A 14,512-nucleotide genomic window follows, 5' to 3' on the forward strand; every position below is an offset into this window, starting at 1 on the left:
TGAACTGCGCATGCGAGGGATCTAGGTTTACGTGCTCCTTATGAGAATCTGATGCCTGATGGTCTGAGGTGGAGCTGAGGCAATGATGCTAGCGATGGGGAGCGGCTGCAGATACAGATAATCATTAGCAGAGAGGTTTGACCGCACAGAGACCATAATAAATCAATTGCTTGCAGACTCATATCAAAACCCTACCAGTGAGTGACAAGCAAAAACAAGCTCAGGGCTCCCACTGATTCTGCATTATGGTGAGCTGTATAATAATTTTATTATATATTACAGTGTAATAATAATAGAAATAAAGTGTACAATAAACGTAATGTGCTTGAATCACCCCGAAACCTCCATCCCCCAAACCCGGTCCGTGGAAAAACTGTCTCCCATGAAACCAGTCCCTGGTGCCAAAAAGGTTGGGGAACACTGGTTTAGGAAGAAAAAATCAACAATCAGTGAGTTTAGAATGGCAGAACCAAAATAATTTTATTATATATTACAGTGTAATAATAATAGAAATAAACTACACAATAAACGTAATGTGCTTGAATCATCCCAAACCTCCATCCCCCAAACCCGGTCCGTGGAAAAACTGTCTCCCATGAAACCAGTCCCTGGTGCCAAAAAGGGTGGGGAACACTGGTTTAGGAAGAAAAAATCAACAATCAGTGAGTTTAGAATGGCAGAACCAGAAAGCTCCATGGAGGTATGTGTATACAGACCAAGTACCAAAGACTACATAGGGTGTTTTCAAGCTCTGGGAACAACTGTGACTATGAGTGAGCATACAGAGTTTCCCAAAATGAAAGAAAAGGAAAGGTAGCTCACTTTTAGTTTAGCAAAGGGAATCAAAATGACATTCAATCCAGCTAAACCATATTCCCTGTGCTTAGAAATTGAAACACACATACCGTTAGCTAAAGGTGATGACAAAGAGCCAAAATAAATTCAAAAAACTTTTATTAGATTTTATTCTGTTACTTACTTTAGTACCTCAGGGACTGAAAAGAGAGTCTTTTTTTTAGTATTTCCGGGAAAAACAAAAACAAACAAACCCTGTTTTCTAATGCTACAATGCATAATGCAAAGGATGGAGATTATTTCAGGTTTCTTTTACTCTCGTGCACTACAAAACAATTTCACAATATTAGCAAATGAATAATTTATTTATTGTAAATGTACACACCTGTTCTTAGAGGGATGCTTACACTTTCATTTATTTTGGGAAGAAAGGTTTATAAAATAAATCTCCATGGATATCTATGGACCATAGACTTTTTTATTGTTTTCTTAACTGACAAAATCTCTTCATCCATCAGCTTACTATAAAAAAATAGCATAATATAATATTCCTTGTATGTAAAATTTTTAAAAAGTAATGTAATAAGAATAAGGGGTAAAAACTGTTAAGAATTTCTGAGGAAGGACCTCCTCCCCCCAAAAAAATAGTACCCTTCTTTACCATTTAGTTTCTAAACACATTGAGAAGTAAAACAGAGTGGCATGTTGAGACCAAAATACTACTTCTTTTACTTTAATGCTAAGTTAAAGGTCATAGCTTTGTTCTAAGAACTAAATGGACTCCTAACACCAAACCTCCAAATTAGGCAGACTTATCCATCCAGTGTCTGTCATGGTCAGAGGGAAGAGAAACTACCTCTGAAAAAAAACAACCAACCTGTGTTTCTAGAGAGTAGCTAACTTCAGTGAATTCTAAGAGGAAGAGATAGTAGATCTGAGCTGAGCAAATAAGCGGCAGATCAGCCTATTTTTTCTTCCCAATTTTACCAATCAGATATGTCACTCCACTGCCCCAGGGTTGAGGTCAATAAAGGGACAGTTAGATTCTGAGTTTCTTTTACAGGCAGGAAACCTGAAGAGGGAGGATTAAATGCTCCCCATAAAATTCCCTCCCTTTTTTCTTCAGAACCCTTTAAACTTTTTCAGAAAGCCTGTAGTCAAGCAGGAGTGCGTCCTTTTAGGGAAAGGGGACCAGTGGTCTATCAGGGAAACGTTGATCCAACCTTCATTAGGCTGCCTCTCCATTACTAAACACTGCTCTTTCGGAATCATCCTGGGACCACTGGTAGCTGTTTTAGATTTTGCTAAAATTAACGGGAACAATGCATTATCCAAATCAACTCCAAGACCACTCTGTACCCAAGAGTAAAAATCCATTCCCTATTCAGTTTGCCATCCCAAATTACAACCAACCACTCTACCCACACAGCATTCCAGAAATTCTTCAGGGGCCTTAAACACATTCAAATAATTAAAATATCCACAATATAGGGACATCTCAATGTGAATAAAAAACACTCTCTCATTATCAAATTCCAAGGGAGAATGGTTAAATCCTCTTGCAAGTTAAAATCACCAAATATTAATATCCCTTAATATCTGGACTCAAATTATTTTGCCTATTTGAGTATAAAGTCCAAACCTCATCTTTTTCAGCAAAATCTTGGCCATGTGGAATTGAGGTTCTTTAAGCATTCTTAGAAAAGGAGTGTTATTCCTTTGGGATCACAAATTGCAATGTCAATTCGCTGATATATTTCAAACATCCCAATGAATGAACAAGCATATATGACTATTAAGCACTGACCCCACAATCGCCATATTGAGAAAGGAAGCCACACCCAGGCCCTAGAGCCTTTAGGTCCCGCAAAACGCTGTTCCCAGAACCCAGTACTTAGTGTTGAAAAGGCCATAGTGAAGGGAAGTGGAGGGCTTGACACTTTCTGCCTCGCTGAGATGCCAGTCACTGGTCGATGCCAAAATGTCTAGAATCCCAAACCGGGGAACATAAAAATGATTGGAGAGGCCAAACCTCCCCGCAGACAGCTGTCATTGGGAGTGGACCGCTGCTGCCACCATGAATGCACGTCCCTGCCGGGGCTCCAACTCGCCACCCCCCACCCATCAGCAGGAGCCCTACCGCCACTGTGCCTGTCCATGACCTACTACTTGGACCGCGATGCTGTGGCTTTGAAGAACTTTGCCAGCATTTTCTTCACCAGCCCTATGAGGTGAGAGAACACGCTGAAAAACCGTTGAAACTGTAGATCAAGGAGGTGGCCGAATCTTCCTTCAGGTTAGGGAGGAGCCAGAGCACGGAGACTGGGACGGAGTCCGCCTCACCCTTAGAAACTAGTGTGAATCAGTCACTACTGGAACTGCACAAACTGGCCACCGAGAAAAACGACGTCTACACGTGTGACTTGTTGGAGATTCGTGGCCTGAAAGAGCAGGTAGGTGAAAGCCAGCAAAGAATTGGGTGGCCTTGTAACCAACCTGCGCGAGACAGAAGCTCCCCCTCCCTGCCACCCTCCAGTCCCCTCTGGTCCTCCCGCCCCCGGCCCAGACCCTGCCTCCACCCTGGAACGTGGTGTGGCTGTGTCCGTGACAAGTGTACCCTGAAAGACGGTGATGTCTAGAGCTAAGCCTAGAGTGGCTTCCCCATAGCCATGGGGTGACCTTCCGTGATCACCAATGCAGTGCGTGTTTTTCAGGCTTACATTCTCCCTTTCTGTAAGTTGTAAGAACATCTACTTATGTTCTGTCATTTGTACCATTCCTTCAAATGAAATAATTTAATACCCCTCCTCCCTCCCCAATGAATGTAGAAAAATCTCCCAGAATGTGATTTATTTTGCCTCTCTCTATATATACATATTTGGGGGAAAGAAGAGCCCATCTTTCCCTAAAAATATGCAGTATACATTTCTTAAATTTCTTAATGTCCTCTTAGAGCCACATGACTTTTGAATTCTGGTACTTGAGTAAGTGTGAACTAAATCTATTGACATACTGTTTTTTAATTTATTACTTTTTTTTTTCTGTTCTGTTTTTTTTCCTTTTCAGTTATTGTCACTACCTCTTGTGATTGATACTTAAACCTAGGACTTTCACCATATCTTCACATTTGGCTTAACTGAAAGTCACTCTAAGCAAATTACTCTGTATAGAAATTATAGAAGCTTGTACGTAGGAAAGTGGTTATCAAAGTACAGTCCCCGGACCACCAGCATCAGTATCACTGGGAATTTTCTAGAAATGCAAACTATTGGGATAACAGGAACATCTGAATCAGAAACTTTGAAGGTAAAGCCTAACAATCTGTATGCTAACAAGTCCTACAGGTAATTCTGGTGCACACTCAAGTTTGAGAATCACTGCCCTCTTCTCGGTGGGGTTGACAAACTTTTCTATAAAAAACCAGTGGGCCATATGATCTCACCATGCTACTTAACTCTGACAATGTGGAGAGAAAGGCATCTTGGACTAATGGGTGTGGCTGTGTCCCAATAAAACTTTATTTATAAAATTATCTGGCAGCATGATTTGGCCGCTTGAGTATAGTGTGATAACCCTACCCTAGAGGATTAGAAAAGATCAAGACTTCTGCCTTGTGTCCCTCAACACACTATCTTTCTTCTACTTTTCAATTCCACATACTTATGAAACATGTTCTCTTAGGGCACAGGCATGCCACGCATAACAATTGCATCATCTTGAAATATATCCACTAATTCCTTGAGAATTATTCATTCTTATGTATATAAAAAAGCTGCATTAAATATAAAATTAATTCCTCCAACAGCATCTCCTTGGCCCTGAATAGATGATAAAATTTGGAGCAGTCATCTGGCAATGCCTATCTGGCTGGCACTAAGACTTTAAACTAGCTTCTGTGAACTATAAATCATAGAACTATAGAAATTTGTCTTCCTTAATGTTTAAATGCAGCAAATATTTTACACCCACCAATACCAAGGAAACATGTAAAGATTCTGTTTTTCCTATAATATAATCTTTTCTATTATGAACAGCCCAGCCTATGAATTAAACTGTAGTCACACACAGCTATTAGAAGCCCATCCAGGCCACTTGTAGCATAGCTAAGAAGCTTTGCCCAGTCAGCTTTGTGATTCCCATGTTCCTTTGCTGAGGATACCCATGTGAGCCATGTACCTCTGCTGGGATTCTCTTGCTTTTGTCAGGACCTTTTGTGTCCTTGCTTAAGGCCTGCACAGCTTTATAAAATTAAGCCAGCCATTGTTTTGATGAACAGAAACTTTCATTTTGATTGTTAGCATTTCATCAATTCTTTTTTTCTTTTCCTAGTTATTACTCTTTGCCTTATTTAAGAAACCTTTCTTAAGCACATGCCATGAAAGTATTCTCTTATGTTTGCTCCCTGGAGATCAATACTTTTAACTTATTCATTTGGGTCACTGATCCATCCCAAATTAGTGTTTTTGTATGGTGTAAGGTAGACATCACAAGGATATAGATATGTAAATTGTTCAAGTATCATTTGTTGAAGAGGCTTTCCTTCCCTTTCCCCATTAAATCATTTTCACACCTTTGCCTAAAATCAATTATCGGATTCATGTAAATTTATTTTTTGGTTCCCCATTCTGTTCCATTTATCTCTTTGTTTATTTTTACATCAACAATATGCTATCTTAATTAGCATAGTTTTATAATAATTCTTGAAATCAGGTAATGTAGATCCTCTAACTTTGATCTTTATTTTCAAGCTTTTTTTGATTATACAAGTCCTTTGCATTTCAATATATATTTTCAGAATTAGCTTGTCCATTTCTACCAAAAAAAAAAATGGTCTGGGTTTCTGATTGGGATTTAATAATATCTGTAAATCAATTTGGAGAATATTAACTTTTTATCAGTTTTGAGTCTTGCAAACCATAAATGTGGCAAAACTTTTCATTTAGTTACATTTTATTTAATATCTCTTAGAAGCAATGTTTTGCAGTTTTCAGTGAAGTTTGCACAACTTAGATTAAATTTATCCTTGCATATTTTATGATTTTCCATGCTGCTGTAAATCATATTGATTCATCATTTTAACTGTTTGTGACTCATATATAAAAAGCCAACTGATCTTTGCATTTTGACACTTATTCCTTAAACTTGTTAAATTCATTTATTAGTTCTAGTAGTTTTCTCTCTCTCTTTTTTTTTGGTAGATTACTTAAGATTTTCTGTAGAGACAATCATGTTGTCAGCATGTAGAATTGGTTTTATTTCTCCCTTTCTCATCTCTATGCCTTCTATTTATTTTACCTGCCTTTTAATGATGAATAAAAGTGATAGTGGCCAGTCTTTCTTGTTTCCAAATTTTCCAATTTTAAAGTAAAAACTTTAAGGCTTCCCTGGTGGCACAGTGGTTGAGAGTCCGCCTGCCGATGCAGGGGGCACGGGTTCATGCCCCGGTCCCGGAGGATCCCACAAGCCACGGAGCGGCTGGGCCCGTGAGCCGTGGCCGCTGAGCCTGCGCTTCCGGAGCCTGTGCTCTGCAACGGGAGAGGCCACAACAGTGAGAGGCCTGCATATTGCAAAAAAAAAAAAAAAACACTTTACATTTTTCACCATTAAATTTGATGTTAACTCTAAGTTTTCCATAGATGCCTTATTTCATTTTGTGGAAATTCACTTACATTTGTAGTTTGTTGAGAGTTTGTATAATAAAGTGCATCTATTGAGATAATCTTTATTTTATGTTAAATAAATACTTCCCTTAGAATAGATGTGAGGAAAAGAAATTCAGCTTTATTATTTGTCTGCCATATTTTGGTAGGTTTTATATTTTTCTAAATCGAGTTTTGGGACCTCTTGCATTTAAATGGAACTGGCTGGATAAATTAAAAGCTTAAGATTTGGAGTAGCCAAAGAAAATTAGAATGAGAAAGCAAAGTAGTGAAATATTGACAGTTTAAATGGAACAAATGACTAATCTTTGAAACAACCTATATTTTCAATGTCAATTGAAGTCACCAATAGTCAGTCATTCCTTCCTTCCTTCCTTCATTTCCTCAAGAAAAATCTATCAGATACTTACTACCTTTTAGGAATAAATAAATGTATTTGCGCATTCTTAGAGAAAAGATTGCCAGAATGTGCATCGAAAGGATAACAGTAGCTATCGCTAGGTAGTGTGATTGGGTATGGCTTATTTTCTTCTCTAAATAATTGTATGTTGTGAATTCTATTCAAAAGGATGTCTCAATTCTTTACAACTTGAAGAAAGTTATTATTTTTAAATCATTCTGAGATGAAGATAATACAGCCTGTGAATCTTAGCAGTACTTACCTGTGACAGCAGTTCATATGGTAAGAGCCTGGCAAATTGCCATGTGCGAACGCATAGTCTCTTCAGTCTCTAGTTCAGTGTTATCAGGAGCATGTTTGTGCTGGAGATTACACAATAGTTTTATTTTAGCTTTATATCATTATATCCATAGTAAATTAAACGTTCAGCATATGACAAAAACAGAATGAAAGGAAGTATACATCTGTTTCTAATGCCCAAACTCAGTTTCACTACATATTTATCAATAAATGTATCCAATTTTATACATCCCTGAGCCAAATGGGCTTTCAGTAGGGAAAAACACAATGCTTATTTACTAATGTCTGACTTTTCTAAACAGATTGTTCTGTATTCCTTAGAGCCCTACTCATCAGTTCAGTCTGTTGGATCTAATGGTAGTATCAGAAGCACCAAAAACATGTGGCAACTATTCATTCCTTCAACAAGGAGTTAATAATTTCCTGGCAATATTTTAAGCATCGTGGATATACTAGTGAACAGCATAGACAAGACTCTTGCTTCCACAGTTACCATTCTAGTAAAAAGGGGGAGCTAGAAAATAAACAAAGGAGTAAATGGCAGTGCGCTATAAGTGCTAAAAAGAAATTAAACACTTGCCAGAAAGTACTGTCCACTCAAGATGGGCTGATCAGGAAAGGCATATGTGGCGAAATTTAAGCTCATTGAAAAGATTCAAGCATGGAAAAATCTGGGTGAGGGTATCATGGATGAAAGAAACATTAAGTACATAAGCACTGAGGTGGGAAAGAACTCAGTGTGTCAAGACACAGGAAGGCTGGTGAGGTTTTAAAAGATAAAGGACAGGAAAGAACAGGATGAAATGTGTTTTAAGAGTCAGACAAGGGTTGTCCCTAAATGAATTCTGAATTGCTACAGATCATGACAAATCTCTCATTTCCCTTTCTAGCTTTTAAGATTCTTTAAGGAAGTGATCTCTCTCACACCTTCTAAACGTAAACGTAACGCTAATTCTGGGAATAATTATACAATGGTACAAAAAACAACAAAGCATTAATTCTAAGGTGACTTAGAAATAAAGAGCAAATAATATTTGAGATTCCATATGTTTGTTTCATTTCTCTCCACTCTCAGTTTTAGACTGCACTCTACTGGATCATGAATGTGAGTTTTTGAACTTCTATACCTTCAATTTCCTCATCAGTTAAACGTAGATAGTAATCCCTGTAATAGCAACTGGACAGCCATGGTGTGAGAGTTTTTAGTGAGATAATGGATGTGAAAGAACTTTAAAGAGCAGGAAGCACTAAGACTAGACTGAGGAAATGGAATTTAAGTGGAAAACGCTAATCTATAAAAGACCAGCAAAACAGGAACTAGGTTTCTTTCCCTTTCCCATTGTTAGGAGACTGTTCAAGCTATCAGTGAAGTCACCACATGTATTAGTTTCCTATTGCTGCCACAACAGATTACCACAAGTTTGGTGGCTTAAAACAACGCAACACCAATTTATTTTCTAATAATTCTGGAGGTTAGAAGTCAGAAATGAATCTCACCAAGCTAAAATCACTGCATTGACAGGGCTGCATTCCTTCTGGAGGCCTTAAGGGGGAAGTTATTTCTTTTCCTTTTCCAGCTTGCAGAGGCTGCCTGCCTTCCTTGACTCATGGGGCTATTCCTCCATCTTCAAAGCAAGCAACATTGGGCTGAGTCTTTCCCACGCTACCATCTCTCTGGTATCCTCTCTGCTATTTATAACTGTTCTTGTGAGGACATTTGACCCACCCAGATAATCCAGGATCAACTTTCCATCTCAAGATCAGCTGACTAGCAACCTTAATTCTAGCTCCAATACTAATTCCTCCTTGCCCTGTAATCTATTTGCAGTTTTCGGGATAAGGACATAGATATCTTTGGGGGACCATTATTCTGCATGTCACACCACCCTAGAATGGTTTATTAAGGAATTCTTAACTAGGCAATCATAGATAACATACTGAGGGTTTTAAAGTGGAAGTGAGAGTGTAGCTAGAGTTTTGGTGCTTAAGGCAAGAGAATATTTGTTGTAAGTCTGGCACATTCACACAAGGAAAGAATATGTCTCGAGGCGAAAAGGAAACAGATCCCCATGGGTTCTAGCTCAATCTATAAAAGAATAGCACAAACCTTCTAGTGCTTAGGCCCTCCTAAGAAAGGACATATATAAAGTGAGAATAGAAAAACCTGGATTCCACCAATGAGAGGTTTATTTTTACAGCATTTTCAGTACAAGATTCTTTTAGACAATTGCCCTCTAGCTTGAACTCAGTCAAGCTCTTTTGTTTTTGTAAATATCTTATTTAGTCAAGATTGTTTCAGCTGGCTTTTATTTAATAGTTCATTGAAAGAAAATCATTTTGGACCAAAATATCTACAGTTGCTTTGCCTATGTTAACATGTAGTTACGACAAATAAAAAAATTCTCTAATGACAAACTGTGACAGACCAGGAACTTAAGTGTAGCATATGGTCTATGAATAACTAAAATTTATTAAAATCATCAGCATCAAATATTAATCATGAGCACACTAACCACAGGGCTGTCTATATTAGGCAATGAAGACAAATAATTATGAGATATGGTTTCTGCTCTTAAAGGCCTGACAAGCTCTTTGGGGTGACCAGATCCATACATAAAATGGTAGGTAAAAACTCAGGGCAAAATGCCAAGAGAGTGGTTGAGGCAATGAGTGTTACAGAATTTCAGAGAAGGAAAAAAATAAGTGAAAGAGAGAACATTTATTGCAGGCTTTATGGAGCTTGAATTCAGTTTGTCTTATGCAAGTATAGAGAAGCAAATAGATCATTGCAGACAAGGAGGATACAGTTATAGGAGCAAAGCTTGCATAGGTAAAATCATACATGACTTTTCTGACGGACAGTGAGAAATCTATCTTGACTGGCATAGGTGATATGTGTAGAGAATAGAAGGAAGTACTTGAACCTGGACTGCACAAAGCTCTGTATCAAGGTGACTAAGTTGATCCTTAAGCTTAGGCAAGAGGAGAGTTTTCATTAAAGGGATATCAGTGTGAAGAACCAGTTCAGGAAAAAACTAGCAGAATGCATTAGTGATAGAGTACTATTTAGTGCTGTGTCTCTGATTATATCAATATCCGTATCATTATCTCTATCTCTACTTCTATATCTATACCTGTGTCTGTACCTACAAACAGACATGTATTTGTATAATTTTACCTATTTCCCACATTAAATAATAGGCCATTTGGTCCAAAGGATGATGCTGTTTTGTTTTTATGAAGCTGAGCCATGGCCACAATGAGGTAATAAAATAAAACATTAGCCTTCAGTGTGTTTGTATATTGTTGCAGTTGAAAACTGTAAAAACAATGCCTTCTTAAGCTGACTGCTTTCCTGAAGAAAACAAATACTTCTCCAGTGAATACATTTCAGTGAACACCTGTCTCCTGAGAACAAGCAGAAAAACCATATCCTTAGTACCAGGTTTCAATTGGCTACCTGACACACTCGGATCCTCTGAATTTATGCCCCTGCCATCTTCCTAATGCTGATGCAGTTGTGTGGGTATGTGAATGTGGGTTTTAATACCACAAAAAATGCCTTCAGCTCTGGTGGTTTGGCTCCAGAAAAGTAAGGAACATGGCTCAAAGAAATGAATTCAGTAAGAATCCATCTAACACTCAAAGTGGTTGAAAACGCACCCTGAAAGTTAATGGATATTGTGAATAAACAAACAGACAATGAAAAAAACGAAAGCATTTCCATTGCCTCTGAGTTTGTCTTTGCCTTCAAATTGGAGGACAATTATTTTTTTCTTACATGTGGTTCCTCTCACCAGTACTGAAAGCAAAATATATACATAAAATTAAAGAAACAGCAAGTGCACTAATGAAAATATTAAAATAAGAGACATTTCATTTCCAGTTCGAAACAAAAGTTCTTATGCTTTGCACTTGTAGATAAAATATAGATTTTTAAATAGTCTACACAGGTTATTTTCTATATGCCTAAAATCAGCAAAATAGACCTGTGGTGTTACAGTGAAGGTTTATTTCATCAGTTTTCATTTATGAATGAGAAAAACATTCACAAAGAGACTCAATGATTCACCAAGGTCATGCAGTCATTTAATAAAATTATATTAAAACAGGTAAGCACACCAGACTCTGAATTTTTAACATATCTCTGTAGGATTACTTTCTCAGTCCCTTTCTAGCCAGGAAATGTTCTAAATTAACCTCACCAAATCTCAGTTTCTTCATATCTAAAGTGGGAATAATACCTAACATAAATTTTGGTGAAGATTTAATGAGGTAATGAATTCAAAGTTTCCAGCACAGTATCGGGCACCTAATGATCCCTCAGTTTATGAAAATATTTTGGTTTGCTGTTAAACTGCATAACAAAATACCCCCAATCCAGTGACTTACAACAACAAAAGTCACTTTTTATTCCTCAGGAGTCTGTAGGTTGACTGTGATCACCTGGGTGCTTCTGCGTCAGTCTCCCCATGCTTTGGCTGGTTGGAAAGTCCAAGATTGCTTGCTCGCTCGACTGGCAGGTGATGTTGGTGTGTTAGCTCGGGGCTCTTCCAGGGCCGTCAAGCAGGCCAGCTCGGCTCCCTTCCATGTGATCTCTCTGTGTGATCTGGGCTTCTCTCTACATGTTAAGAGAGAAAATATTCACAGTGTACAAAAGCAGAGGCTGAAGATCTCTGAAGTTAAACAAAGTCATTTCCTTCTCATTTTATTAGTCAAATAAAGTAATAAGATCAGCCAGTTTCAAGAGGAGGAAAGAATAAACTATACCTCCTACTGAGAGGTGTGGCAAACAATTTATAGTCACTTTTAATTTACCATAGTTCTCCCTCTGGCTACAAATTATTTACATCTTTCCCACAGGCAAAAATACATACGCCCCATAGTCATTGCCTAGGTCTGCCATAAAAAATACCACAAACTGGGTGGCTGAACACAGCAGGAATTTATTGTCTCACAGTAGTTCTGGAGACTAGAAGGAAAAAGTCAAGGTGTCAGCAGGACCGTGCTGCCTCTGAAACCTTAGGAGGAGTACCCTTTATTGCCTCTTCTAGCTCTTGGAGTTTGCTGGAAATCCTTGGTGTTCCTTGGCTTGCAGATGCTTCACTATAATCTCCGTCTCAGTCATCACATGGACATTTTCTCCCTGTTGTGTCTCTTCATACCAGCTACATTGGATAAGGGCCCACCCACCCTACTCCACTGTGACCTCATCTTAACTAATTTCATTCACAACAACCTTATTTCCAAACAAGGTCATATTTCTGAGGTACTGGTGGTTAGGACTTCAACATATCTTTGGGAGGACACAATACAACCCATAACACACCCCTGCATATAAGAAAACATTGCCTCCAATGTCTTATTCCATTTCAGTGTCAGACTCAGGCTCAACATAGAGGATTATATACATCAGGTCCAGATTCCTGTGGTTTGTGTCCTTAGGTGCCATTCCACCAGTATGGTTCTACTCATTCTGAAGACCTGGAAACTAAATGGGCATGTTATTCCACCCACACATTCCTAACATATTCAGTGCACAGTAAGAAGATGGGGAAAGGATAACCACAAGAGACACTCCTGTTCAAATAAGGGAAGGAAATTCCCTGGCGGTCCAGTGATTAGGACTGCGTGCTTTCGTTGCCAAGGGTCTGGCAGTTCAATCCCTGGTCAGGGAACAAAGATCCCACAAGCTGTGTGGGGCAACCAAAAAACAAAAGCAAAAATGGGAGGCCCAGAGTAGTCAGTAGTTCACATCAATTGGGAAATTAACTGGGCATTTGCCATCATTCTCTCCTGCTATGGGGACAGGAAATGTTCCTCATTTGGGGTCTGTTTTGTTCACTAAGGGTATTTTTCACTGGTTCTTGGCTCCGTCCTCTGTCATGTTTGCAACTGAGTAGGGTTCTCAACGTTTTCCCTTTCATCTTGAATTTTCTCTGTCAGTTTTAATGTAAGCTAATACAATCCCTTTAAAAAGACTGTGGGTTTTCTATAAACGAACTTATGACCCACTCCATGAGGCAAAGGCATTTCTACAAAAACTCTGCTTTGAAACAGCCTCCTCAACTTTAGGAACTATAAATCAGGGTGTTGTGAGACAACATCCATCTGAGTCTTAGAGGCACTTTAGCTGAGAGGGCCTATGAGCCTCTGCCTTAAACATTGCCAAAGTCTTACAGACCCACCCTGGGTTTGATCTTGATCTCATGGCCATATTTTACTGGCACTGCCCTGGATTGGATGTTTGTACTGAGGATTTTTTTGAGGAACTTGCTGGTTAGAGATACTGTCCTAGAATCTCTATCTTTCCATTACATTCTCACTGAAAATTATATAATTCTTTCCTTTATCTGTCTTCCTGTTCTTATCATAAATAGCTAAAAGAAATCAGTTAGGACTTTTAACATTCTGCTTCAAAATCTTCTTCACTAGATCCAGAGCTTATTAGGTACATTTTCTATCTTCCATGTACCCACATGAAACATTTTTCCATGAAACATTTTTCCATCAGTACATAACTATTTCACTATGCATAAAGAATAGAAAAGTGAATTAATTATCTACTTAATTTGCTATCACAAACTGATATGGGAAAATGATGGGTTTATACTTAATCTAAATGCCCAGCTTTTAAATAAAAAAGATGCCAAGTAAAATTCCTCCTCTATAAACTGATCATGTGATCTGGGTTATTTTCTTTAAATCATCCTTTACTTCCTAATAAAAAATGTTTGAGGATACTGACTGAATGAGGCACTTTCAAGGCCAATAATGCTAATGAGGATATTTCAATTAAAAAACACATGAAACCAAGTATTAATCATGCTATTTCAAGAGTAAAATATTAGGAATAACCCAAATATTAATTAAACTATATCCATTCAAAAACATTTTAGGTAGCCATTTTAAAATTATGGCTCTAAACCTAAGAAATTCTATGAAAATTAGCTATGTTTGGTAAGTTTGAAAAAAATGGAATATAAATTTTTATATTCATTGATTATGGAAAATTTTTAAATCTATGGGAAAATAGATTGGAAAGGATCATAAAATACAGGCAGCAAGGGACTTAACTTGCTTTTTTATTAAAATACGTTTTAATCACATTTATAAGGTAAAACGTATACACAATGAATATGGTGGGTATGAAGGAACACTGTTTTTTTTTTGTTTTTCTTATTTATTTGAAATTTTTATTTTATATTATAGTTGATTAACAATGTTGTGTTAGTTTCAGGTGTACAGCAAAGTGATTCAGTTATACATATACAGGTATCTATTCTTTTTCAAATTCTTTTCCCATTTAGGTTATTACAGAGTGTTGAGCAGAGTCCCCTGTGCTATACAGTAGGTC

General features: G+C 37.8%; 1 pseudogene; it reads left to right on the forward strand.

Moving 5' to 3' along the window:
- The first annotated feature begins 2,808 nt into the window (after positions 1–2,808).
- On the forward strand, positions 2,809–3,417 carry LOC112405176 (ferritin heavy chain pseudogene; annotated as a pseudogene).
- The last annotated feature ends 11,095 nt before the right edge of the window (positions 3,418–14,512 follow it).

Source organism: Neophocaena asiaeorientalis, unplaced genomic scaffold (assembly GCF_003031525.2).
Source record: "Neophocaena asiaeorientalis asiaeorientalis breed wild unplaced genomic scaffold, Neophocaena_asiaeorientalis_V1.1 scaffold171, whole genome shotgun sequence".
NCBI lineage: Eukaryota > Metazoa > Chordata > Mammalia > Artiodactyla > Phocoenidae > Neophocaena > Neophocaena asiaeorientalis.